The sequence below is a fragment of the Erinaceus europaeus genome, chromosome 3, assembly GCF_950295315.1.
Source record: "Erinaceus europaeus chromosome 3, mEriEur2.1, whole genome shotgun sequence".
Lineage (NCBI taxonomy): Eukaryota > Metazoa > Chordata > Mammalia > Eulipotyphla > Erinaceidae > Erinaceus > Erinaceus europaeus.
Genome location: NC_080164.1, coordinates 115,414,541 through 115,440,679, shown reverse-complemented (window position 1 = coordinate 115,440,679; position 26,139 = coordinate 115,414,541). Strand labels below are relative to the sequence as shown.

Sequence of the window (26,139 nt, the reverse complement as noted above, 5' to 3'; positions counted from 1 at the left end):
CTCTCAGAAGGCTAGACATGGACCTTCCATATGATCCAGTAATTCCTCTCCTAGGGTTATACCCCAAGGACTCCATAACACCCAACCAAAAAGAGGTGTGTACTCCTATGTTCATAGCAGCACAATTCATAATAGCTAAGACCTGGAAGCAACCCAGGTGCCCAACAACAGATGAGTGGCTGAGAAAGCTGTGGTATATATACACAATGGAATACTATGCAGCTATCAAAAACAATGAACCCACCTTCTCTGACCCATCTTGGACAGAGCTAGAAGGAATTATGTTAAGTGAACTAAGTCAGAAAGATAAAGATGAGTATGGGATGATCCCACTCATCAACAGAAGTTGATGAAGAAGATCTGAAAGGGAAACTAAAAGCAGGACCTGATCAAATTGTAAGTAGGGTACCAAAGTAAAAACCCAGTGTTGAGGGGTAGACATGCAGCTTCCTGAGCCAGTGGGGGGTGGGAGTGGGCGGGAGGGATGGGTCACAGTCCTTTGGTGGTAGGAATGGTGTTTATGTACACTCCTAGCAAAATGTAGACATATAAATCAGTAGTTAATTAATATGAGAGGGGGAAAATCAATTGTATGTCTCAAAGTTTCTCAAAACACAAACTGAATCCTTTTATTATATAGGCTGCGTATTTCGTATGCGGACTCTCTCAAAAGCCTAGACCAAGTAGATTAGAAGCATCCAGTAGCACAGCTATATACAAGATACTGGATACTGTACAGCAAACCCTAACAAAAGGACTTTTCAAAGTTAACCCAATTACCAAATAATGTGATGACAACATTAGCTATCGATTGTCTTTTTTAACCCTAAGACAGCAGGAACCTCACATCTCCCTGTAGAGCCCCTACTTCCCCCAGTCCTGGAACCCTTGGATAGGGCCCACTTTCCCATATGCATCTCCCAACCCAAACCAAATAATATTGCATCCACTGATCACAACCTAACCAACGCAACGATTGCCACCTCAACATGCTTCACCTCCAACTGTGTCCAGAGACTTCACGTGTGGAATGACAACCCTTCAGCTTCATTACTCGGGTGAGACCTTTCCTTTTATAGTACACTCTAATTTCATCTCAGGTAGTTCACTTTCTAACAAAGTCCCATAACCTAGATATACACCAGTTTCTGTGAGAGAGAGCTTATGTGCACACGTATCCATAAACTACTGCAAAATATATACCTGAAAGCAGAAGTACACTAGAGTTTGCAGTGAGTACCCCTCCCCCCCAACACTTCCTCTCCACTATTCCAAGCTTGGGATCCATGATTGCTCAACAAATTGTTTGGCTTCCTATGTTAACTCTCTTTTCAATCACCAGGTTCCAGATGCCACCAGGATGCTGGCCAGGCTTCCCTGGATTGAAGACCCCACCAATGTGTCCTGGAGCTCAGCTTCCCCAGAGACACACCTTACTAGGGAAAGAGAGAGGCAGACTGGGAGTATGGACCGACCAGTCAACGCCCATGTTCAGTGGGGAAGCAATTACAGAAGCCAGACCTTCTACCTTCTGCAACCCTCAACGACCCTGGGTCCATGCTCCCAGATGGATAGAGAATGGGAAAGCTATCATGGGAGGGGGTGGGTTATGGAGACTGGGTGTTGGGAATTGTGTGGAGTTGTACCCCTCCTACCTTATGTTTTTGTTCATTAATCCTTTCTTAAATAAAAAATTTAAAAAAAAAAGAAATTCCCTCAAGTATTTTCATTCACCTGCTAGTGAGTTCTACTGCCTATGCCCCCAAACCTACAGTTGATTAAAAAGAAAAAAAAAATAGTCTTTTGACACATGAGTTTTATCAAGAAATGTTCAAGGTAAACTTTATCAAGCCATTATATGGTTTCCATGTTCTCACTCCTCTGTAAAGTCAGACATTTTTTTTTTATTGAAGGGGTTAATAATTGACAGTGGGTTCATTGACACATGTGCACAGTTTCATTATGTGCTCAACCTCCAAAGTTTTCTCCCTTTCTTGTACCCTTCCCTCCCTAGAGTCCTTTGCTTTGATGTAATATACCATGCCCAGTCTATGTTTCACTTTGTGTTCTCTCTCTCTGTCCCTATTTATTAAGTATCACTAATGAATGAGATCATTTGGTATTCATCCTTCTCTTTTTGCTTTTCTCACAAAACATGATGTCATCAAATTCCATTCAAGAGGATGAAAAGGAGACAACTTTATTGTTTTTAAGAGCTGAGTGGTATTCCCTCGTGTATATATGCCACATTTATTTTATTTTAGCCACTCATCTGATGTTGGACATCTAGATTGCTTCCAGATTCTAGTGAGTACAAATCGTGCTGCCATAGGTATACAAAGATCTCTTATGATAAATATCTTTGTTTCCTTTGAGTAAATCACTTGGAGAGGAATTGCTGGGTCACAGCGTACGTCCATTCCTAGTGTCCTAAGTCTCCATATTTTGCTTTTCATGATAGTTGGACCATTTAAAACTCCCATCAGCTGTGCAAAAGTGTCCCTTTTTTCTCCACATCCCTCTCCAACATCTAAAGTCAAACTTATTTCTGATACATAGAGCAGCACTCATATCAAAATTGCTCAATACAAAGACAGCACCAATAGCAACAGAGACTGGAACAATACAAAAAGGTTTTTACACCAGAGAGCTAGCTCAAAGGGAGAGCATATCCCTTGACTAGGTGCAGCCCAGGATCAAACCCCAGTGCCACACAGCAATTGCTCTCCTATATCTCCCTCTTACCCCCACACACCTCTTCTTGTCTCTCTAACTGAATGGAGAGCTAAGCCCTGCGTACAAAAAATAATAAAGGAATCAATTTACTCTGACTCCTTTATTTTACATATAGAGAGACTAAGGTCTAGAAAATCTAATTGATTCTGCCTGGGGGAAGCCAGCAAGAAAAACACAGAACTTACATGTTTAAGATTCCAAGTCTGTTCTGTACACTCTTATTAACTTGTAGTCATATAAATCACTATTTAATTAATATGAGAGGGGGGAAATTGATTGAATGTCTCAAACTTTTTAATGCAAAGACCATAGGCTGAGTCTTTGAAATGTTGATTCTCTTAAAACCTTAGACTAGGGAGAAGAGAAGCAACCAGTAGTTAGCATTACTCTATAAGACACAGCTATATACAAATAATGTCAAAGGACATAAATTATGGTAATGATGTGTATGATACAGCAAATCTTAACAAAAGACTTTTCAAAGTTAACCTAATTGTCAAATAATTTGATTACAGTAATAACTATTGCCTTCTTAAACCCTAAGACAACAGGAACCTCCTGCTTCCTCTATAGAGCCTATATTTCCCCCAGTCTGCTTCACTTCAGACTGTATCCAGAGATGTCAGGCATGGAACATCAGCCCTTCAGCCTCAATACTCGGTGAGACCTTTCCTTTCCTAGGATTCTCTAATTCCATTTCAGGTGGTTTACTTCCTAATAACGTCCCCAAACCTAGATATAGACCAGGTCCCATGAGATAGGGCATATGTTCACATATATCCATAAATTAGGGCAAAATATATATCTGAAAGCAAAAGTACACAACTGTCTGCAGTGAGTCAGTATATGCAGCAAGCAAGTAGAAAGACCTAAAAAGACATCATAAAGTTCCTAATGAGATAGTGTCTACTCAGACTTAGATACCCTCCTCACCTACTTCCCATTATACTTCTCTCAGTCACTCCAAAGCTAACCTTATCAAAATAAAGACTGCAAAAGGTGAATAAGGGCAAGAAGCTGGTATGCTTTAACGATGACTCTTTAGTCACTATCAGGCCACCCCATCAGCTGGGGTGCTATTTAGGGAGTCCTGAGATTTCCAAACAGACATGACAGGCCTAGATCTTGAATAAACCCCTCTCTCCATTATTACTGGTCATCTCTATCAGGAACAACATAACAGACCCCTTTGTGGGCCCCCATAGGACCTTGCTCTCAACTTGGATCAACAACAGTAGAGAATGTTCCATCCTCCAAAGGGAGGCTGGACAACAAACTCTATGTTCCACCTGAAGAAGATGGGTCCTAAAATTGGGCAGCTTGGAATGTTACTACTCATGACCACAGAATGTGAGCTCAGATCTACAGGGATACAGAAGTCACATAGGCTCCTAAGCTGAATATGGGCCCCAGATCACATCAAATCAAATCGATGGGGTTTACAAAATCAACAATTTTTATACACATTTCCCATTTTGGGGAGCTACTTTCTTCCCTGGTCCTGTTTTTTGGATCCCTGATCCCTGGCCCTTTTTGCAGCCATGACAACAGACATTCTCCCAGGCAATAACTTGGATCTACCTGCATATCAGATGCCAGGTTCAGGGGAAAAAAAACTAGTATAGTCATGAGACCTTTGGAATATAACTAAAATAGGCCTACTAACTATCTTCAAAATGGACACCTGCCAACTCTTAATCTGCACTATTCCAACCTTTAGATTCATGATTAGTCAACAATTTGTTTGACTTTATATGTTAACTCTCCTTTCAGCTACCAGGTTCCAGATGCTAACATGATGCCAACCAGACTTCCCTGGGCAGATGATCTCACCAATGTGTCCTGGAGCCCCACTTACCCAGACCCCTGCCCCAATAAGGAAAGAAAGAGACAGGCTGGAAATATGGGTTGACCTGTCAATGCCCATGTTCAGCAAGGATGCAATTACAGAAGCCAGACCTTCCACCTCTGCACCCCATAATGATCCTGGATCCATACTCCCAGAGGGATAAAGAATAGGGAAGCTATCAGGGGAGAAGATGGGAGACAGAGTTTTCTAGTGGTGGGAATTGTGTGGAGTGGTAACCCTCTTATCCTATGGTTTTTGTCAGTGTATCCTATTTATAAATGAAATTTTTAAACAAAATCCTTAAAAAAATATTCCAAGTCTGATTTCTGGTATTGAATATGCTGGACCAATGCTCTTATCTGTCTCTCATCAAAATATAGAGAAAGAAACAGCCAATTTAGCCGAGTCCACAGAAGTTAGTTAATACAGCAGTTGTAGTCCTCTTCTCCCTCCTCCTATTCTGTTGTTCTCCAATATAAAAGACAAAATAAGGAAGGATCTTTGGAGACATTTCTCATGCCATTGGTTATATATGCAATTTTACCTGTGGTAAGCCAGAAAGCCAATTTTTTTATTCCTGAAAATGAGTTTTTCTGACATTTTATTGCCTTGGAAAAAATACTCCACACACTAAGTATTGGGTTGTCCAAAAGTCATAATCTATTTTTCCAAGGTTTTCTATGTAAAAATGCATGATGAATTTTCTGACAACCCAATATTTACTTCTAGAAGAGGTCGTTAGTATCCATCAGAAACCTGCTCTTCTGAAAGTATACAGGTATTCAAAAATCTAAGGTCTCTTATTTAAAATTGAACCAAAAAATCCTCAGATATTTTCTACTGAATTCTGACTCAGTCTTCTCAGACAGCTTAAATTTAAAAAAATGAATATACCGGGAGTCGGGCGGCAGCGCAGTGTTATGGTTAAGCGCATGTGGCACAAAGCACAACAAGGACAGGTGGAAGGATCCAGATTTGAGCCGCCTGCCCCCTGCTTGCAGGGGAGTCACTTCATAGGCGGTGAAGCAGGTCTGCTGGTTTCTATCTTTCTCTTCCCCTCCTCTCTCCATTTCTCTCTGTCCTATCCAACAATGATGACATCAAAAACAACAACAACAGCAACTACAACAACAATGAAAAACAACAAGGGCAACAAAAGGAAAAAAAATAAATATTTTAAAAAGTTTAAATGCTGACTATACCTTCCAAAGACCAAATTCTGGATAAATCATGAACAAACATCTGCCATGTTATTGGTTCTCTATTAAAAATAATGATATCAATACTGGCAAATATCTTAAACACATTCCTTGATTTTTTTTTCCTGATGACTTTTTTTTTTGAAGGGAAAAAAGTCTTCCAGTATGCAAATTTATATCACTGCCAGTTTCACCAAAAGTTTATTTTGTTTATCATCAGTGTTACTTTTAGCTAATTAATCATATTATCTTGTTTATCTAAAATCTGAGCTTTTAAAAATGAATGCTGCAATTAGTAAAATATTAAATGCAGGTTGTTTGTTTGTTTTGTCAACACCAGGGCTTCACTGCTGTGGACTGACTTTTTCTGAGAGAGAGAGAGAGAGAGAGAGAGAGAGAGAGAGAGAGACGGACAGACCACAGTAACAGATCTTCCCCCCAGTACAGTAGAGAACAGACTAGAGCCCTAGGTTGTGCTTATGGTAAAGCAGGCTCACTATCCATGTGAGCTAATTGCTAGTCCTTTGAATGAAGTCTTTTAGTTAAAGTTTGAATAAAGTCTTATATTTTTATCTAATTTTACAACTGTTCAGACATTTGGACTATCATTAAAATGTTTCAAAATTAACTACAATTTAGATAATCAGGACTCAGGGCTACTCACAAAGACTGATACCTTTTCTTTCTTCTTCCTTTCCCTGCCCCATTCTTTTATTGGAGAAAGAATGGTTTACAGTACAGTTATTGGAACATGGGCTCATTGTCTCATCTCCCTGAGAAAGGAAGTCTAAAGAAGACTCTCACTCCCAGCTTAGGGCCTTCTCCATTCCTGCCTGTTCCTTCCCCACTTCCCCCAGTGTCCTTTGCTTTGGTGCAATACAAAGAGTGCAGGATCTAACTAGCCAGAGCTCTTCCACATGTAAAGTGGTGATGACTCCTCCTCTGCACCTGCCTTAACTGTGAGCCAGCAACACAGAAAAACAGGAGAAACAACCACATACAAGCCAAGTTGCGCAACACAGGACAGCTTTCTGGGCAAAATTAGGCATGTAGGCAATCCAACACAGAATGTGCTTTTAACCACATCTATGTAATTGGGATACAACCTGACTTGTTTGTTCAAATGCCCCCTTTTCATACACAATGGTCTTTTTTTTTCCTGCTTCACCACCTGTGAAGCTCTCCCCCTGCAAGTGAGGACCAGGGGCTTGAACCCAGCTCCTTGCTCACTGAAATGTATGTACTCAACCAAGTGCGACACCACCTGGCTCCCCCACATAATGGTCTTTAATGAACTGGAACTCTTGTTAAAACACAAATGGCTAGGTCCAGATGAGGTGAAGTAATTTACTTCTTTTTCATACGTATTCATTTACTGATGAGACTGAGAGAGGGAACCAAAGCGTCACTCTGGTACATGCGATGCCAGGCATCAAATTTGGGACCTTATGACCTTAAGTCTAAATGTGTCATTCACTTTTCGACCTGCATTCCTCAAAACTCTAAGCTAAACCTGTTGGTCCTGGGACCACACTTTGTGAAATGCTATTTTTAAAAGTTTCTTTTATTCTCTTGTTAAATAAGATTTACTTATTTGTTTGTTTAACTTACTTAAGAAAGAAGAAAAAAAAAGTAAAAGAACCAGAGTGTCACTCTGGCAAATGCAGTGCTGGCTTGAGATTTCATGCAAATTCCAGCTCCTACCTCTGTAGCACCTCTTTGGTCAAATTAAAGACTTTTTCTTACAATGTCTTTTTTTTTAATATTATTATTAGTGATTTAATAATGGTAAACTAGATTTTGGGACATGGGGCATACAATTCCTACCACCAGGGAGTCAGGCGGTAGCGCAGCAGGTTAAGCGTCTGTGGCATTAAACTCAAGGACCAGCACAAGGATCCTGGTTCGAGCCCCTGGCTCCCCACCTGCAGGGGAGTTGCTTCACAAGTGGTGAAGCAGGTGTCTATCTTTCTCTCCCCCTCTCTGTCTTCCTCTCCTCTCTCCATTTCTCTCTGTCCTATCCAATAATGATGACATCAAGAACAACAATAATAACTACAACAATAAAACAACATGGGCAACAAAAGGGAAAATAAGTAAATATTAAAAAAAAAAAAAAACAATTCCCACCACCAGAGTTTAATATACCCTCCCTTCCATTGGAAGCTTCCCTATTCTTTACCCCTCTGGGCGTATGGGGAGTATGAACCAAAGATTCTTATGGGATACAGAAGATGGGAGTTCTGGCTTCTGTATGTGCCTCTCTGGTAGACATGGGTGCTAGAAGGTCGACTGATCCATAACCCCAGTCTGTTTCTATCTTTCCATTGTGGGGTAGGGCTCTGGAGAAGTGGGGTACTAGGACACATTGGTGAGGTCACCTGCCCAATGCCTTTTTAAAACATTTATCAGTAGCACCTAGTTGTTTTTTTTTTTTTTTTCAGTTTTCCTAGGATGTGAGAAGCTTGCACACATCAAAAGGGAAATTTAAAACATGAAATCATTTTTACTTTTAGACAATATAGTAAACATTGTCACTTTCTCTCTTTTTTTTTCCCATGCTTTCCTTTCTGTTCCTTTTTCTATAAAAAGGCACATTGGCTATGAACCACTACTTTGACTTTATGGTCAGTAATACTGTTTTTAAAAATGTTGTTCAGATTTCCCACATTAATTGAATGTGCTATTAGTAAATGTTGACAGGGATTAAAACTCAGCAGGTACCAGACAGCATTCCAGTCTCTTCACATGCATTACTCATTTCATTCACTATACAGAAACATAGTAACACTGTGAAGCAGGCATTATTAAATGGTCTTATTTACCGAGAACATACCTACACCTTTGTGCTCAAGGAGGTCAATGCAGCAAGGCTTTTGCCTGTCGGAAGAAGCTTGCACACTGGTCCGATTGCAGAACAAAGTTTGTCCCCCTTGGAGTGAACTATTTTGCTTTAGATTCCCAGACTTAGCACTTAGTGTGGTTTTGGTAAGGTACTTCTCACATTTTTCCCATCTATAGAAAAGAAGGGAGAGAGACAAAGGGAGGGAGGGATGAAAGGTGAGAGAAAGGGGGGAGGAGGGAGATAGAGAATAGTGTTACCTAGTTAGAGGGGAGCATAAGAGTTCGTGAAGATAACCTATGATAAGTGCTTGCCATGACTTGCACATAATGAGGCTTCAGCCATCATTTTCTATCATTAGACTTGACTAGATCCTATCTGATACAAACCACCTACAGTCCTGAGGCTCCTAATCCCTCAAAACAACTAGCTTTTCTCTTTTCCCGACTCCTTGGCTTCTGACACTTGTTATTCTGTGACCTTGTTTCTGCCCTTCTCCCACCCACCCTCCTCCAGCTGTCCCATCTGTTGTGTGGCAGTTCTCAGAGCTCCTCACCCAGACAATTCTTTGAAGACTTCACTTATCACAGGGGACCAAAGAACCTGGATAGGACCCTGTATATGCTGAGAACGTATTTCAATCAGAAACCACAAAGATAAGAAGGCAGGGGTCTCCTGTATGGCCTACTGATGCCTCTGTATAAAATCATCTATAATACCGTTCATGCTAGGTGCAGTAACAAAGTGAAGGACAACTGCTGCATCCAGCACTCAAGTGTGCTGCACTCAAGTGTGGAATATAAGGCGTTGAAACTCGGAAACTAGCAAATAGAAAGAGAGAGACCAAATTTTCTCTAAGACTGTCACTACTAGGGTGGCTATTGTTGGGGGGTGGGGCTGGAGAGGGAGAATGTGGTTGCAGTGTGAAACTATACCACTCTAAGCTTATGATCGTGTAAACTACTTTTAAATCACTATTAAAAAGAAAAAAGTGAAAAATCATCTATACTGCACTTGGCTGTCTTACAGTAATAAATCATAATATGATAAAGAAATCAAAGTGGGACTCTGAAGGTGACACTACTCTGGCTAAGTCCTATGTTACTGCAACTAGGGATAGTAAAGTGACATTAAGATCCTTTTACTTTTATCCTGGTTCAGCCCTTCATGCTGAAAATTCCTATATTTACATTTTTAAACTAAGAAATAATTGAGGTAAACTTCAGCGCTATGGTCTCTTTCACTCTATGTCCTTATCTTAAAAAATAAACTTTCCAGGGGCCGGATGGTGGTACACAGGGTTACATAGGACATAGTGCCAGGTATCTGCACAAGGAGATTCGGGTTTGAGCACCACTCCCCAGCTGCAGGGGGTCTGATTCACAGGCAGTGAAGCAGGTCTTCATGTCTTTCCCTCTCCTTCTCTATCTCCCCCTCCTCTGTCAATTTCTCTCTGTAACTATCAAATAAAATGGAAAAAATGGATACCAGGAGCTGTGGATTGTTAGTGTTGGCACTGAGCCTCAGTGATAACTCTGGAGGCAAGATAAATAAATTAGTAAACTTCTCTTTTAACATGCTTTTATTTATTTATTTATTTATTTATTTATTTATTTATTTATTTATTTTGATAGAACAGAGATACAGGGAGAAATTGAGAGAAAAGGAGTAGATAGAAAGAGGACAAGAAAAAAAGCCTGCAGCACTGCTTCACTACTCGTGAAGCTCCCAGCCTTAAGAGATGGGGACCTGGGAGCTTGAATCTGGTCCTTGCATGTGATCACTTGTGTGCACTCAACTGTGTGCACCACTGCCTGTCCCCTCATCTCACCCCGCCCCCCCCCAAAAAAAGATCTTTCTTAAGCCATATACTCTCAACACAATGAAACAATTAGAGATGACACACTGAGAAGAAACTAGAGAGCTGTCTTCCCAGGTGCCTTACACCACTAGAGGAGATGTACTCAAAAGGGTTACTGGGATTAAAGTTCCTTGCTCTTGAAAGCCTGGGTTGGAAATCACTTCCCCTAGTTACTGTCCATTTCATTTCTGAGTTCCCAGTGGGAACAGCCGCCACACTCTCAATTCTTCTTCTCAGTTGCTATCCCTCCCTGAAAGAAATCATGCTTCCCTGCTAGATTTTAACTTTCACAAAGCATATCCTTAGTATGAGGACCAACTTCCACTTTCTCCCTCCTCTACTTCCACCTGCCATACAACCCATTTGAAATTCAGCAATAAGGATAGATTGTTGCAGATCTATAAGTCTTTTTGTTACTGTTGTTTGTCATCACAGGTTTGTTGCTGTTGTTTGTTGTCACAGGAGACCCCTGATAGTGGTAAACCATCCCAGAAACCACAACTCCACTCTACAAAACTGTTGCCATCTAAAAGATCTGCAGAGAGCTCCAAGGACAGTTCAAGGAGACCATAAAATTTTACTGCATGTGAAACCTGTTGAAACACAGCTCTAAGATGAATTATTGAAGAAGGAAGCCTGGAGTGATTAGTCACAATGCAGAAAGAGTAAGATATGTAGGTCCAGGTCGGCCCAGTTTTGATCTCAACTCCGTACTGCTGCTAACTGTATTATCTCCGTGAGTCTAAAGACTTTCAAAGAATGGGACTAATAATGTATAAATTAAATATGGACTAAACTACTTCTAAAATTACTAATTCATTCTAACTGCTAGAATTTTGAAAAGGACATGTTAAAAGACCTTCTGGAGGGAGTCGGGTGGTAGCGCAGCGGGTTAAGCCCATGTGGTGCAAAGTGCAAGGACCAGTGTAAGGATCCCAGTTCGAGCCCCCAGCTCCCCACCTGCAGGGGAGTCACTTCACAGGCAGTGAAGCAGGTCTACAGGTGTCTCTCTCACAGGTGGTGAAGCAGGTCTACAGGTGTCTCTCTCTCTCTCTCTGTCTTCCCTTCCTCTCTCCATTTCTCTCTGTCCTAAGACATCAATAACAACAACAATAATAACTACAATAAAAAACAAGGACAACAAAAGGGAAAAATAAATAAATAAATAAATAAATAAATAAATAAATAAATAAATACCTTCTGGAGTGTTTGGGACTCCACAGGCCCTTAATTCATTAGAGTGGTCACCATTATCAGACTTGGTTAGACTCTGAGAGAAATTTTGGGGCAAAATAAGAGAGAACTACTTTTTCTTTTTGGAAAGTTTGAAAAATTACTTCATGGTCTTAAGAGACAATTAGATGAGTAGAAAACAATATCTATTACAACTCTGTAGGCCTTAGGAGAGGTTTCACAAGTAAGAAAAAGGTTTTCTGTTCCTTTTCTCAAAAATATCCCCAAGGGCACCTTTATATACATTTGAGACACACATTGAATAGAATTCACATACTGGGTCTTAACAAGCTCCTTTCAAAATTACTCAGAAATGATTTCCCTTCTAAAGTTTTCAAGATATGTAACATTCTAAGCAAGGTCACTTTACCCACCAGGGAGTATTAAAATAGCACCTAGAATGTTGCAATGATATTTTTTAAGTAATCTGAAAAATAAATTCTGGCTCCAAAATGCTAAACTGAAGCTACAAGAAAATTAGGAATATTCAATTATATGACTAACGTAAAATTTTCAAAAAGTGAAGGCAATCAACTTCTACTTACATGAGTTTAAATTAACTTAGCTAAAAGGTATCGCTATGATAGGTGTATTAAAATCAAACTCAAAATTTAGAGTAAATTGATGAATGTCCATGGATAAGAAAAAAGAAAAGAAGCACTGGAACATAGAAGTGATGGAATACAATTTAGCCATTAAGAAAGATGAAGTTATGTATTTTGGGGCAAAATATTTGGAACTCAGAGTGATTATACTCATAGAGATAAGGAAGTAAAAAAAAAAAAACAGTTGTCTAAATCTTCAAATTTAATTCCAACTTATTTATATTCCATATATTTATATTCCTATATAGAATATAAGTAAATAATGCAAATTAACTAAAAAAAACTCTCAGACTTGATGAAAACTATGGCAGCTATTGGAGGGAGTAGGGAAAGGGAGTGAGCAGGAGGCAAGGATAGAAGCATTCCTTTTTTGTGGGATGGTACTGAAACCTGGGTGGTGGGTAGTGGGGATAGTGAAGGCCAAGTTACTCCCCTGAAACTTTAACCTGTGTTAAGTGAACAAATAATAATAATAATACTAGGCTTATAGGCACAGGTATTATTTGAAAACCTTGACTAGGTCATAAGTAAGCATCAAGTTTCATAAGTGACAAGCTAAAATGAAAAGTGTTGTGATTTCTTGGGTTTTGTTCCTCTAATAAAACAATCAAGACCATTTAATCAGAAAGAAGTTTTATTTACTTTTAGAGGTTTATTTACTTAGTGTGTATGTGTGTGTCTGTGCTTATGACACACACAGAGAGAAGACAGAGTCATTAAAATATAGTGCAAAAGGAAATTTAGCACCAAGTATTATAGTGTAATTATTAAAGACAAATTTCTGGTCATATAATTTTAGACAAGTAGAGAACACAAAGGATTTAGAAAAATGTGTGGCTAGACTCTAAAATATTAATGCTTGGTTTTCTCCAGTCATCTTGGAGATACTAAGAAGTAACTTGAACTCAAGGTCCCTGGCTAGTGCCTGAAAGACAAGTATTATGCGTTCTTGGATGAAAAAGTATCCACATGCTAAACAGCATTATGTAAGTGATAAGGGTATTGACTTGAAAACAAAATGAACTCATCTTTATTTTGGCTCCAATGGTATTTAACCGTACCACCCCCACCACTCCACCCCACCCCCCCACACACATATTAGGCAGCAGAAATAATTATAGATTAAGACAAGTATTTTCTGGAAGAAATTTTAGATGCTTAAATGAGATGGGAAAATAAGGATTGATAAAAATGCAGAACTACTAACAAGAAGATGTCCCTCTTAATTTTCTCTTCTCTTTTAATTAAAATCAATATCCTTTAAGAACTAACACTTGAGATAATAACCAAATAGGCAAAATCAGTATTTCTATGTTCATTAATTAAGACTATTGCCCATCCCACAGCAAATAATCTTCAGATTTAATTCCAATATTAATCCTCTCAGCGAAGTCCAGGACTTCCCACTGTGAGCATATAGATCATAGATTTTTTTCAGTATAATGTAAAAAATAACTGTGGAAAATGTGTCTCTATTATAATTGTTTCTTTTATCTTTAATTGCAAGTCTATTCTATTATTTCTAAAAGAAAAGGGTGATTTCACAGTCATTTTCTGTTTTTTTTTTTTTTCCCATTGTAAGAGCCTAATATTTCACCAGTTGCAGTGATTAAGCAAACATGCCTGGCTTCCAGAAAGGGAGTTCTGTTTTACAGTCTTGCTGCTTTCAGAAAAATGAACTCTTGAGTTAAAAAAGCCTTTGGGGAGATATAACTACCATCCACCTGTACTTTATTAAATCATGTGTTTGGTTATTCATTTGTGAAGAAAATATCAGTGGATGTTTAGTATGATTCCAAGGTGATGATGGGCACTAGATAGGGGATAGGAGGACCCCACAGCATTTATATATTCATTTAGAAATTCACTGTCACTGTTTGGAGTGGAAGAAACATATACACATATTAAAAACTATCATTCAAAATCTGCCTAAAGCAGTATGGAAATAGATAAGATGAAATGATGAGCTCTAACTGCGTAAGACTGATAGATTCTCCCAAAGGAATTTTCCCTTGAACTGACCAGTAAGAAGCAAAAAGGACTTCTCAGGCAGCAGATGTCTGAGGAGAATGAAAACTTAAGAAATCATAATTGTGAACAGCCAAAGATCCTTATCTAGAAGAGACAGCCAAGAAGGAATGACTTGGAAGAGATTTTTTTTTTTTTCCCTAGGGTTGCACTGAAGATTTTAGTGAAAATTGTTGTAGGTTCTTGGGTTCCATCAGAGGTTTTAGAACAAGGAACTTACACAACCACATCTTCACTCTATAAAGATGAAATGTGCTGATGCTATAGTAGAATGCAGATGTGCTTACAAGTACACATGTACATAATAACCTCCCAACATTCTTTGACTCATCACAGTAATCCCTTCACTTTCAAATGTGCTTTCACTTAGCTGCTGAAAGTTTGCTTAGCTGTCATAATCTTGTAATGTTTGAGTTCACATAGGAAGGCCAGATGGGCTACCATTCAGAGACTCAGTATGAGACTCCAATTCTTCACATGAAGAGCATTAGCTTCATGGCTAAGTTAACTATTTAAGATTTTATTTAAAAAAAATTATCTTTGCCGTCTTAGAGGAGTCTTAATCTTTTTTTAAAAAAGTTTTTATTTATGTATTTATTATTGGATAGAGACAGAGATAAATTGCGAGGGGGAGACAGAGATGGGGAGAGACAGAAAGGCACTGCTTCACCACTCCTGAAGCTTTCCCCCTGCAGGTGGGGACTGGAGGCTTGTACCTGTGTCCTCCAGCACTGTAATGTGTATGCTTAACTAGGTGTGCCACCGTCTGGCCCCAAGGAATCATAGTCCTTTAATCATGGGTGTAAGAATAAACAGGAGTGTACTGCATGAAAGCAAAAGACACTGGGGAAGGAGGGATAGGGACAGAATGAAGGGACATTGGGGCCCTGGTGCATGATGGGGGAGAGGGAGCAGTGTCTCTCAGACACATCAAGGGGAGATAAGGAGGTTTACCTATGTGTCAGAGACTATGCTGTAAACTATTAGCCTACCCAATAGAATAATATTTTTAAAATAATAAACAGGCATCTTTTTATTTTAAAACTCTCCCCCACCCCTAACCCCCACTCCCTAGGCAAGATGGGCTCTATCTTGAAGGAATGAATAGGCTGAATGAATGGGTTTCTCTGGATGTTTGCTTTCAGTTTTTGTTCTCATCAACCCTCTTCGTACCAGGCAAAACAACTGGGTACCTATCTGTAATTGAAGCCTCTATTCATCTCTAATATCTTGTTTTTCCAAAGTGATCACAATTTACCAAGAATTGAATGGTGACAGAAGGGAAAATAAGCATCCTAGAAACTCAAAAGACAGAGAGCCCTTCAGAGATGATGAGAAAAATTCTACAGGAAAACAATTACACGTCACTATGATGGTTCCCCAAATACCACATTACACAGTGGGTTCCCACTACCCTCCTGACAGAAACCATTGCCCAACCTGGACTTCACAGCAGTACCAAAATTCAGCCCCGAGGAACCAACCTGATTCTAAAGACTTAGAAAGAAAGTACACTTTAGTGGGCCAGTAGGTCACAGCAAAACTGTTCAGAGATCTGTTAGTAAACACCAAATAGGCTTCAGCCAAGAGGGCAAAGTAATCAGACTCAATCTCACCACTCATCACCACCTGCTGCACATTCCTCACCCTTCCTGCCCCACCCCCACTTCCTTTACCCCCACCCTTCACTGGGAGAGTCCAAAAGCACACCATAAATAACACCATGACTGATGGAAAAACTCGCAGAGCCTAGGCTTTGTCTAGAAAGGATTTAACTGGGGATTCCAACCCACTTTTCACTTTTACACTTCAGTCTACAGTTGTATCTGCTTGTTCTGTAGTATTTTTTTTCCACAAGAATGCAATTCTGCCCCCAGTGACTACCAGGTTTTTCTTTTCAAAATGGTTCAGCGTTCCAACATAGATGACCCAGAAGAACATTACGAGAAACCACCCTTCTCTCAAATCCAAAACATTTGAGATGAAGTAATAAAATCAAGTGATATTTTAATAGTTGAAAGTCAAGGACAGAATTTCAACACATAGAAAGAACAATTAAAAAAAAATCCTTTATCATGCTAGTTGTGTATTTTTCTACACATACCTCAAAGTAAAGTCCAGATCTGAATAACTCAATTTTTAATATTTATTTATTTCCTTTTGTTGCCCTTGTTTTTTATTGTTGTTATAGTTATTATTGTTGTTGTTGTTGATGTCATTATTGTTAGGACAGAGAGAAATGGAGAGAGGAGGAGAAGACAGAGAGGGGGAGAGAAAGTTAGACACCTGCAGACCTGCTTCACTGCCTGTGAAGCAACTCCCCTGCAGGTGGGGAGCCGGGGCTCGAACCAGGATCTGATGCCAATCCTTGCGCTTTCCGCCAGGTGTGCTTAACCAGCTGCGCTACCGCCCAAATTCCAACTCACTTTTTTTTTTACCCCTTATTCTCACTGAAATGACTTCCACCAAAAACGTATCTCCTGAATGATAGTTCCTGAAAAAAGACTTCAGAAATTTATTATTTTTTTATATTTATTTAATTATTTATTTATTGGAGACAGCCAGAAATTGAGAGGGAAGGGTGTGATAGAGAGGGAGAGAGACAGAGAGACACCTATAGCACTGCTTTACCACTTGCAAAGCTTTCCCCCTACAGGTGGGGACCAAAGGCTCCAACCTGGGTCCTTGTGTGCTGTAATATGTGTACTCATTCAGGTGCACCACCACCCAGCCCCTCAAACTTCAGAAATTCAAAATAAAAAGGAAGATCTCAACAAATCCAATGTGCCTTAAAAAAAAAAAAAAGCTTGTTTACTGGATTTTCCCCCTTCTAATATATTAATTTTGTGTGTTTTACATTTTATGATACCCAGTTTAATACCACTGTTCATTCTTGCCCTTAAGGGCTGGTTTTGTATTCTAATTAGAGTCCAGGGACAGTTTGTATTTAATGTGTCTGTCCATCTTCTAGCAATTAAGCAAAGTACTTAACTCCTCTATAAATATCTTTCAATTTCAGTTATTATGCCCAGCTCAGTAGACTCAGCAACACATTGCTCTACTTACAGTAAACAAACCCTTTAGGACTTTTATATGTTAAGAACCCAGTGACACTTTGTTTCCTCAATTTAGAAAGAGATAAAACAAGGATGTGTAGCTAAATTTAAAAAAAAAAGCAACATAAAAGAAAATATGATAAGAGCAGTAAATGCTTGAAGATGACAGTTCAATCTAAATTAAAATAGATATAGATTTCATGGAGCGTGGACTCCTTGGTCATACTGAGCTTGAAAAACCTGACACTTCTAAGGAATCCAGAGTAACACTAGCTCCCCTTCTGTTTGAAGAAGACTTGTAGTCAATGCAGTGTTAAGTTGTTGTTGTTGTTGTTGTTGTTTAATTTTTAATGACAACATTCTTCAGTCTAATGCTCTTCCAACTGAGCTATTTTGGTGGGCAAATGACAACATTCTATACACACACTCAAGGGGTAATGACTACTTCCTCAAAATGCTACCTTTTATCAAATGTCAACAAAAACTTTCTGGTGAAACCATCATTCACAATCATCTGATGCCTGAAAAATGCTTATTCTTACAATGCTTATTATTACGATGTGGTCAGATTGCTTCCTATTGAACCCTACCCATCCCCCCCCCCCCCTTGCCTGTTAGCTAGGTAGTTCTCTTAAGCCACTAGGGGAAAAGGTGTTGGGGGAGTGTAGAGATAGTAAAAGAAAGGGTATTGAGAAGAGGTGATTTTTTTTTTAATTCAATCTATTTTTAAGTCCAGAAGCACATACCACCAGCTTGGGCTTTTTTTTTTTTTTTTTTTTTTTGTCTTATGAAAAAAGCTTTGTTCTCTCTCTCTTTCTCTCTGTCCCCCTCCCTCCCTCCCTCTCTCTCTGCACCATCCCGGGATTCCTGCAGTCGCTCTCAGTGCCCTGTGTTCAGCCTCCTCCCTATTCCCTGCAGCTGTGCCCGCAGCTCCTTGCCCCAGCCTCAGGCACCCAGGCACCCCCAGGCCACCTACCCTGATCCAGGCACCACCAGACAGATGCAGGACTGCAGCAGCTCTGAAGGAAGAAAGCTTCTAGAATCCACAGAAAAGAAAAAAAGAGAGAGAGAGAGAGAGGCGGGCAGGCTCCTTTACTTCCCACGCCAAGGGGAAGTGTCGCGCCCCATGCTGCTTGTGGCTGGTTGGAAGGAAGCAAGGCGGGTTGTTGTGGGGGTCTTCCCACGGCCGCCTGCCCGCCCTGTTTGCTCCCCCAGGTCCCTGCAGTGGCTCTGGCAGCTCCCCGGAAACCCGCCGGTTTCCCCCAAGGAGCTGGCCGGCCAGAGTTGCCACATGCACTTGAGAAACCCTAGCAGTTGCGCAAACAAGAGTGCCTGAAGTTAGAGGTGGTGTGTGGATGTGTAAATATACGGTACAAGAGGCTGGGACAACTGAGAGGGCCAGCCCTCAACCCAGCAGCCCGGGTGTCAGGTTTCACTGGCAACTGGCAGCTTCAGGAGCTTGGAGCCACTGCCGACAGGAGCTGTGCCACCCCCACCGACCCCAGTGCCTTGGACTAGGCTTAGCTCCCAACCCAGACACCTAGGAGCCCAACTTGCAGGAAAGACACACCCATCTTCCAGCCCTCTAGCTATCAGCATGCATCTCACTTCATGTGTCTTTCTAGATGCCTCTAGGTCTCTGAGCTGGCTCTTGGGCTCTGGAGAGAAGTATAGGGTCCACATATCTCCTGCCCTGCTCTAAACTGCTTTGGTTGAATCCTGGGTATCAGTTTGACATGATTCTCGTAACTTTTTATGGAAAAGCCATAGTTCTTTTTTTTTCTACTTTTTTATTTGATAGGACAGAGAGAAATTGAGAAGGAAGGCAGATAGATGAAGAGAAAGACACTTGCAGACCTGCTTTAGGGCTTGTGAAGCATGTCCACTACCCACCCCCTCGGGCAGGAAGTGGGGGGCTTGAACATTAAGCTTGGCATTATGTGCACTTAACTGGGTGCACCACTGCCCAGCCCAAGGAAAATCATATTTTTCTTATCAGAATGACCTGGGTCATTAGACCTGTATTCCTAGAAATGCTTATTTAGATTGCTGCCCTCTAGCTGGATTCTTAGAGAAATTCAAAGCACAATTACTTCCTTATCTTACTTTAAGAGCTCTGAGTCAAGTCAAATAAAGGAGAGAGGCTAGGAAATGATTCGTTGCAGCAGCCTCCTCTTCTCTCACCAGAGGAACAGAGAAATAGAGAGACCGAGAACACAGCATAGCTCTGCTCTGGCATATGTTGGTGCTGGGGATTGAACCTGGGGCCTCTGGGGTCTCAGGCATGTAAGTCGGTGCTCTAATAGGTGGAACTGTCTCCCTAGAGCATCACCTGATTTCCTTTTAAAATTTTATTTGATATTGATTTACAAAATTACAAAATAACGGGTACAACTCCACACCATTCCCAGCACCAGAGTTCTGAATCCCCAATTCCTCCATCATAAGCTACAACAGTTCTTTCAAGGTTGCAGATATGGGTTAACTATTATTTCTACAACTATCTATCTATATTTGTATATATTTGCATTTTTCCCCCTGTGGTCCCATCTTGTCTTCTGTTCAAAGTAACACATATACCTATTACTACATCCAAATGTCCCTCCCTTTTTCCTCTTTCTGGTTCCTGATGGAGTTGGGATTTCAGAGCCCTCTGGTCATTTTTCCCCTATCATTTCTCCCCCACTGAGGGTGTGGAACAAAATTCCTTTTGGGATGCAAAAGGTGGGAGTTCAGGCTTCTGTAATTACTTCTCTGCTAAACATGGGTGTTGGCAGATGGATCCATAAACCTAGCCTATTTCTATCTTTCTCTAGTGGGATGGGGCTATGCAGAGGTGAGGTCCCAGGGCACACTGGTGAGGTTGTCTACCTAGGGAAGTCAGGATGGAATCATAGTAGCATTTGCAACTTGGAGGTAAGATATAAAGCAGGATAAATTGGTTAATTAACAGGAACCAAAAAGTAGGAACAGAGCAGATAAGAATAGGGATCTTAGGGTAGAAAGAAGCCAGGAAGTCTATTTTATGCATGTTCTTAGGGGCCCATGACTATTGCAGTATTTGCTTGAGTTTGAGAGCTAACATGGAGTTGGACAAAAATACTGTTTGCAAAGATGGTATCAGAGTTGAGAAAAGGACTAGAAAGTTAAATTAAGGCAGAGTAGCTCCCAATCTTGAAAAAAAAATCTATAAACAAAATTAACTGTTTACCCCATCAACCTGACTGAGGGCCCATATATATATAATTTATATTTAGCACCAGAGCCTATGTAACTTCTGATCTGTTGATCTGAGTCTCTGTTGATCTGAGCTTGAAATTCATGGTCACAGCTAGGAACATTGCAGGCTGCATTAGTTTCAGGACCAGCCTTCCTCAGGGCAGGATGACTCAACCATCCTTCAGAGACTGGAGAAGTCCCTACCTTTGCTGCTTTAAGGTGAGGGCAAGGCCCTGGGAAGCCCCCACAAGAGGGTTTATGATACCATTCCTGATGAAAGTAACCAGTGATGGTAGAAAGAGGGATCTAACATAGGTCTAGTCCCATCGTATTTGTATGGGAATCCAAGGATTTCCTGACTAGGGTCCAGTATGATGGCATCACCAGATTTCTTTAAGCCACCAAAGAATTGCCATGATTAGGGACCTTAAAGGATATGCAAGAGGAACACACATTCAAATTTAGTAATACAAAAATAAAAATCTGTGAACAGTAATTGTTTTGTTGGCTTTATTTGTTTTACTTTTACATTTCAATAAAGCACCTTCTCCAATTTATTGGCCTCTCTAGGTTGGGACGAGATCATAAGGGTTATACAAGACTTTTGTGGCTAAGGCTTTGAGGTTCTGGGTTCAGTCCTCAGCACCACCATAAACCAGAGCTGAGCAGTGCTCTGGTCTATCTGTGTTTCTCTCTGTATCTCTTTTTCAGTAAAATAAATAAGTAAAATGCATTAAAAATAAAATAAAATCAACTTTCTTACTGGTGAATTTTCAGTTATTTAATGTTATGTTTCAAGGGGGGAGAGTCTCTTTTGGTGTTCCCCATTTGTTTATCTGTGAGTGGAGCTTCTAGCTGGAAGCTAATTGCTAAGAGTAACTGAACTCCTTCAGTTTATATGGCTTTACATATTTTAGCAGGTAAACGTCATGGGCAATTGTAGATGGAAGTTGGAAAACGATGGAATTAGTCAAAAGCAAATCTACATACACCTGACGGATTCAAAACCCTTAGGAAGACAAGTATCCACAGGAATGACTCAATCTTGTCAAACTTATGGGCAAGGAGATAGCTCATGGGGTCCAGTATGTGCCTTACCCCTGTGAGAGGCCTCAGGTCAAAGTCTGTCCTGGCACCACTTGGGGACCCCAGGGAAGCTCTGTGGCTAGTGAAGCAATTCCTTGATGTCTCTCCTTCCTAATTCTTTCACTTTATAATAAAGATATACATATACATATACATATACATATACATATACATATACATATACATATACATGCCTAAGAGTTGTGGCATCATCTGAGCATGAGGCTGAGGCTCTGGTGCAACATTAACAATAAAAGTAGGTATTTCAAATACAAAAAAAAAAAGTAAGGAAGCCAGCCAGTAGAGTGCATCAGTTACCATATGCAAGGACTTGGGTTCAAGTCCCTGGTCCCCACCTGTATGAGGGAAGTTTCACAAGCAGTCAAGTACTGCCACAGGTGCCTTTCCATCTCTTTTACCTTCTCTGTCCCTCTTCCTTCTTAACTTTTATCTGTCTCCATAAATAAAAGGAGAAAAATTACTACTGCAGGGAGCAGTGGGCCCCTTGTGCAGGTACCAAGTCCCAGTAATAAAACTGATAACAAAATAAAAATGTAATAATAAATAAAACAACATGAAAATGCTCATGTCAATAATGATATCAGGATCCAATGATTATCTCAAGCAGATTTAGACTCAAATAAATATAAGATTGAGTGCAAAGTGTCTCCTGGGTAGTCTCTAATTTCCAAAATGAAGGCATATCTTCAAGACATACCCTTGTATCCAAGGTTTTTTCATCCTTATAGCCTGACAATTATTTCCACCGTTTGCACTTGACATCACTTCATTCATGTGTGCAATGTATCTAAATTATCTGAAATTAGCCAATCAATACAAGGGTAGAAAGATTGCCATTTGGAGATCTACCAGTCCCAGTCCTCTTTTCCCCAACCACTTCTTTGATAAAACATAAGATCCATTTAGTACCATTCTTAGAAAAACCCTTTCAATAATTTAGCAAATCAAAAACAAACAAACAAAAAAACTATTTGCGACAGGAGTATAAAGAGTAGACATGCACAGGTGTGCGTGCGACTCAGTTGGCTACCTCCCTCTTATTTGTGTGTTAATTTGGGACTGGGAGACATGCCTCATACTGAGGGAGCAACTTTAAGGGAGAAACAACAATTCAAATAAGAGAACTGGAACATTATAACTAGAGGAGGATGCTTGCATGACTGATCAAGGCTCCACAGAAGGAGCTGACATTCACTTTTGGGGTGAGTCTCTGGTGAGAGGTTGTGTGGGGCATCACTTAATACTCAATTTCCCCAGTCAACTTGATTCTTCCATGTTTTGGATGGACTCTGTAAGATTCACATATGATAGGAGATAGGGATAACTTTCTAGGATTCCTAAGTCACAATAAGGGCCTATGGAAGTTTGTTAGAAAAGGTAGACGAAGTTTGAGTGAGTGGGCTGGGGTTCAGACAGGGGTATAGTGGTGCCTGCAGGTCTGGAGAGATTTCAGACACCAAAGAGGATTAGAATGAAGGGGTGGGGGGGGGGGGAGGAGGGAGCCACTGTGACCTCACTACACCTGGAGCAATTGTCTGAGTATCAGTGATTGCCAAAGTTGGCAGGAAATGCAGCCACAGCCAAAGTCCCAGGATGCTGGATGTCAGGCTACTATAATTTGGATTTAATTGGAGAATTATCAACCAGAATTTGTAATAATCACCTTAATATTTCAAGCATATGGATCAAATAGTGCTATTTTTAAAACATGGACTAAAATGTACTTCAGTATCGTTTACTAATATAAAAATTGCATACTGTCCAACAGATTTCTTGCCAGATTCCAGCAGAAGATCAAAGAATAGAGAAATGTATTGTTAACACTCATTTACCCACTTGCCCATTTAACATATGAGACTGGGACGCTTAAATTATGTTTTCATTTGGGAAAACATAAATTCCTTAGAGGGCAAAAAACACAGCAACAAAACTGAATAGTCAAGAATTGCCAAAATCCTAACATTTCCTGCAGGCTCTCACCAACAATGCAGAATTTGTGTGGGCACTGGACTATGCCAAGATCTGTTTTATGCTCTAAGACAGAAGACCATGTTCTAACGCCCATCGGTTCCAAGATATTTCTTTCCTTTTATTTCCTGGTGGAAGTTCCTCTGTGAGAAAGTTTTTGTTTTCACTAGTCATGAGCTTTACCCCTGTAGTTGGGGGCCTGGGGCTTGAACTTGGGTCACTGAGATCTGTTATGTGTGCAGTGAACTAGGTGCACCACTGCCCAGTCCTAAAAGTTCAATTCTATTTTAGCTAAATAAGGTGGCAAGAGATTGGGGGAGTTTGGGGCCCACTGTTCCAAAAACTTTGGAAATCACAGTTCAGAGAAGACGGTGCATTACTGTGATTACAAAGGTGGAATCAAATTAATTCAGCTAAGTCTCTAAGAGAAAGAAAAAAAAGGGAAGGCCAGATGGTGGTGCACCTGATGGAGCACACACATAAGGACCCAGGTTCAAGCCCCAGGTCCTACTAGCAGGGGGAAAGCTTCCAAAGCAGTGGAGCAGTGCTGCAGCAGTCTCTTTTTCTCCTTATCTCCCCCTCCCTTCTCAGTTTCTCTCTGTCTCTATCCAATAAATAAATAAATAAATAAATATTTTAATTAGGGAGTCGGGCGGTAGCACAGTGGGTTAAGCGCACATGGCACAAAGCACAAGGACTGGCATAAGGAGTCCTGTTCAAGTCCCTGCTCCCCACCTGCAGGGGAGTCGCTTCACAGGCGGTGAAGCAGGTCTCCAGGTGTCTGTCTTTCTCTCTCCTTCTTTGTCTTCCCCTCATCTCTTCATTTCTCTCTGTCCTATCCAACAATGATGACATCAACAATAATAACTACAACAACCATAAAAACAAGGGCAAAAAGGAAATAAATAAATATTAAACATTTTTAATTAAAGAAAAGGAAAAATAAAAGAGAGAAAGGGGCAAAAGAGAGAAGGGCTATTGTGAATGTGATTCCTTCCCTTCCTACCTCTGTTATTCCATCATAAGCTGTTATCAGTCAGGGGTTTTAAGAGGGAACTTATACTGTGCCCATTTAGACCCCAAGTGGAAACCACTACCAATCATAACTCTTACTGAACTAACTTATTTTTATAGGATCTCAAGTTATACTCCATTATCAACCAGAGTCCCAGAGCAGAGAGTACTCCAAAACTTCAAGACAAAACCTCCTTGTCAAAACATTTTTTAAGTGCTGTTTTCTTGAGTAACTATAAAGTTAATGCATGTTCAACTTATAATACTGGCAAGTTACAAAGAAACATAAAAGAAGTAATTTAAAATTAGCATAACCTTTAAAAATATTATCTTTACTCTATTTTCAAATGATAGAGGGAGAGGAAGGGAGAGAAAGGAAGATGGAGGGAGAAAGAGGGAGAAGGAGGGGGAGAAGAGAGGAGAGAGAGGGAGAGAGAGAGAGAGGGAAAGAGCTAGAGTACTTCTCAGCTCTGGCATATAAAGGTGCTGGGGACTGACCTGGAACCTTGGAGCATCAGGCATGGAGTCTTTGCATCACCATTAGGTTGCCTCCCCAGCTTTATGTTTCAGTGATAAGCATTATTAATTAACATTTTGAGCCCAACTGATTGCTTCTTCACCTTTCTATATGTGCTTACCTTCTAAGACTTGCAGACTGCAACTCCTTAACCTGCTGCAAAAACTCTTGCTTCACTTTTTTTTCTTTCCTTTTTTAAAAAATTTATTTACAAAATAGAAATACTGGCAAAACCATAGGATAAGAGGGATACAATTTCACACAGTTCCCACCACAAGAACTCTGTATCCCATTCTCTCCCTTGATAGCTTTCCTATTCTTTATCCCTCTGGGAGCATGGACCCAGGATCATTATGGGGTGCAGAAAGTGGAAGGTCTGGCTTCTGTAATTGCTCCCCCATTGAACATGGGCATTGACGGGTTGATCCATACTCCCAGCCTGTCTCTCTCTCTTTCCCTAGTGGGACAGAGGTCTGGGGAGGTGGGTTTCCAGGACATTTAGATGAGGTCATCTACCCAGGAAGTCAGGTTGGCGTCATGTTAACATCTGCAATTTGGTGGCTGAAAAAGCATTAAGATATAAAGCAGAACAAATTGTTGACTAATCAAGAACCCAAAGGCAAGAATATAACAGCTGAGATTTGCAGTGGTCATTTCAACAGTCTCCAACTGGTCTAGGGTTACTTTGTACTTGCTGACTCACAGTTTTTCTACAACCTTTATTCATTCAATATTCAGCTCACCACACCCTCTACTTTTGTCTCCCCTCCTGTGTATTCACATGTGCTTATACATACTCTCACTTCATGTATAACACAGCATACCTACAAACTCACACTGTAATATATTCATTCCCTCACACAACTTCCTGCTTGTGGACTCAACACAGCTCTTAATATGAACCT

At 40.4% G+C, this 26,139-nt stretch overlaps 1 protein-coding gene across 1 annotated transcript in view; it reads right to left on the bottom strand.

Annotated features, from left to right (window-relative positions):
• ARHGAP24 (Rho GTPase activating protein 24) overlaps nt 1–18,687 on the bottom strand; it is a 449,107-nt gene extending 430,420 nt beyond the window's left edge. Inside the window, exon 1 of the mRNA XM_007525030.3 lies at nt 18,386–18,687. The gene's annotated coding sequence lies outside the window, so the exon portion shown is untranslated. The remainder of the gene's footprint in view (nt 1–18,385) is intronic.
• Between the last annotated feature and the right edge of the window lie 7,452 nt (nt 18,688–26,139).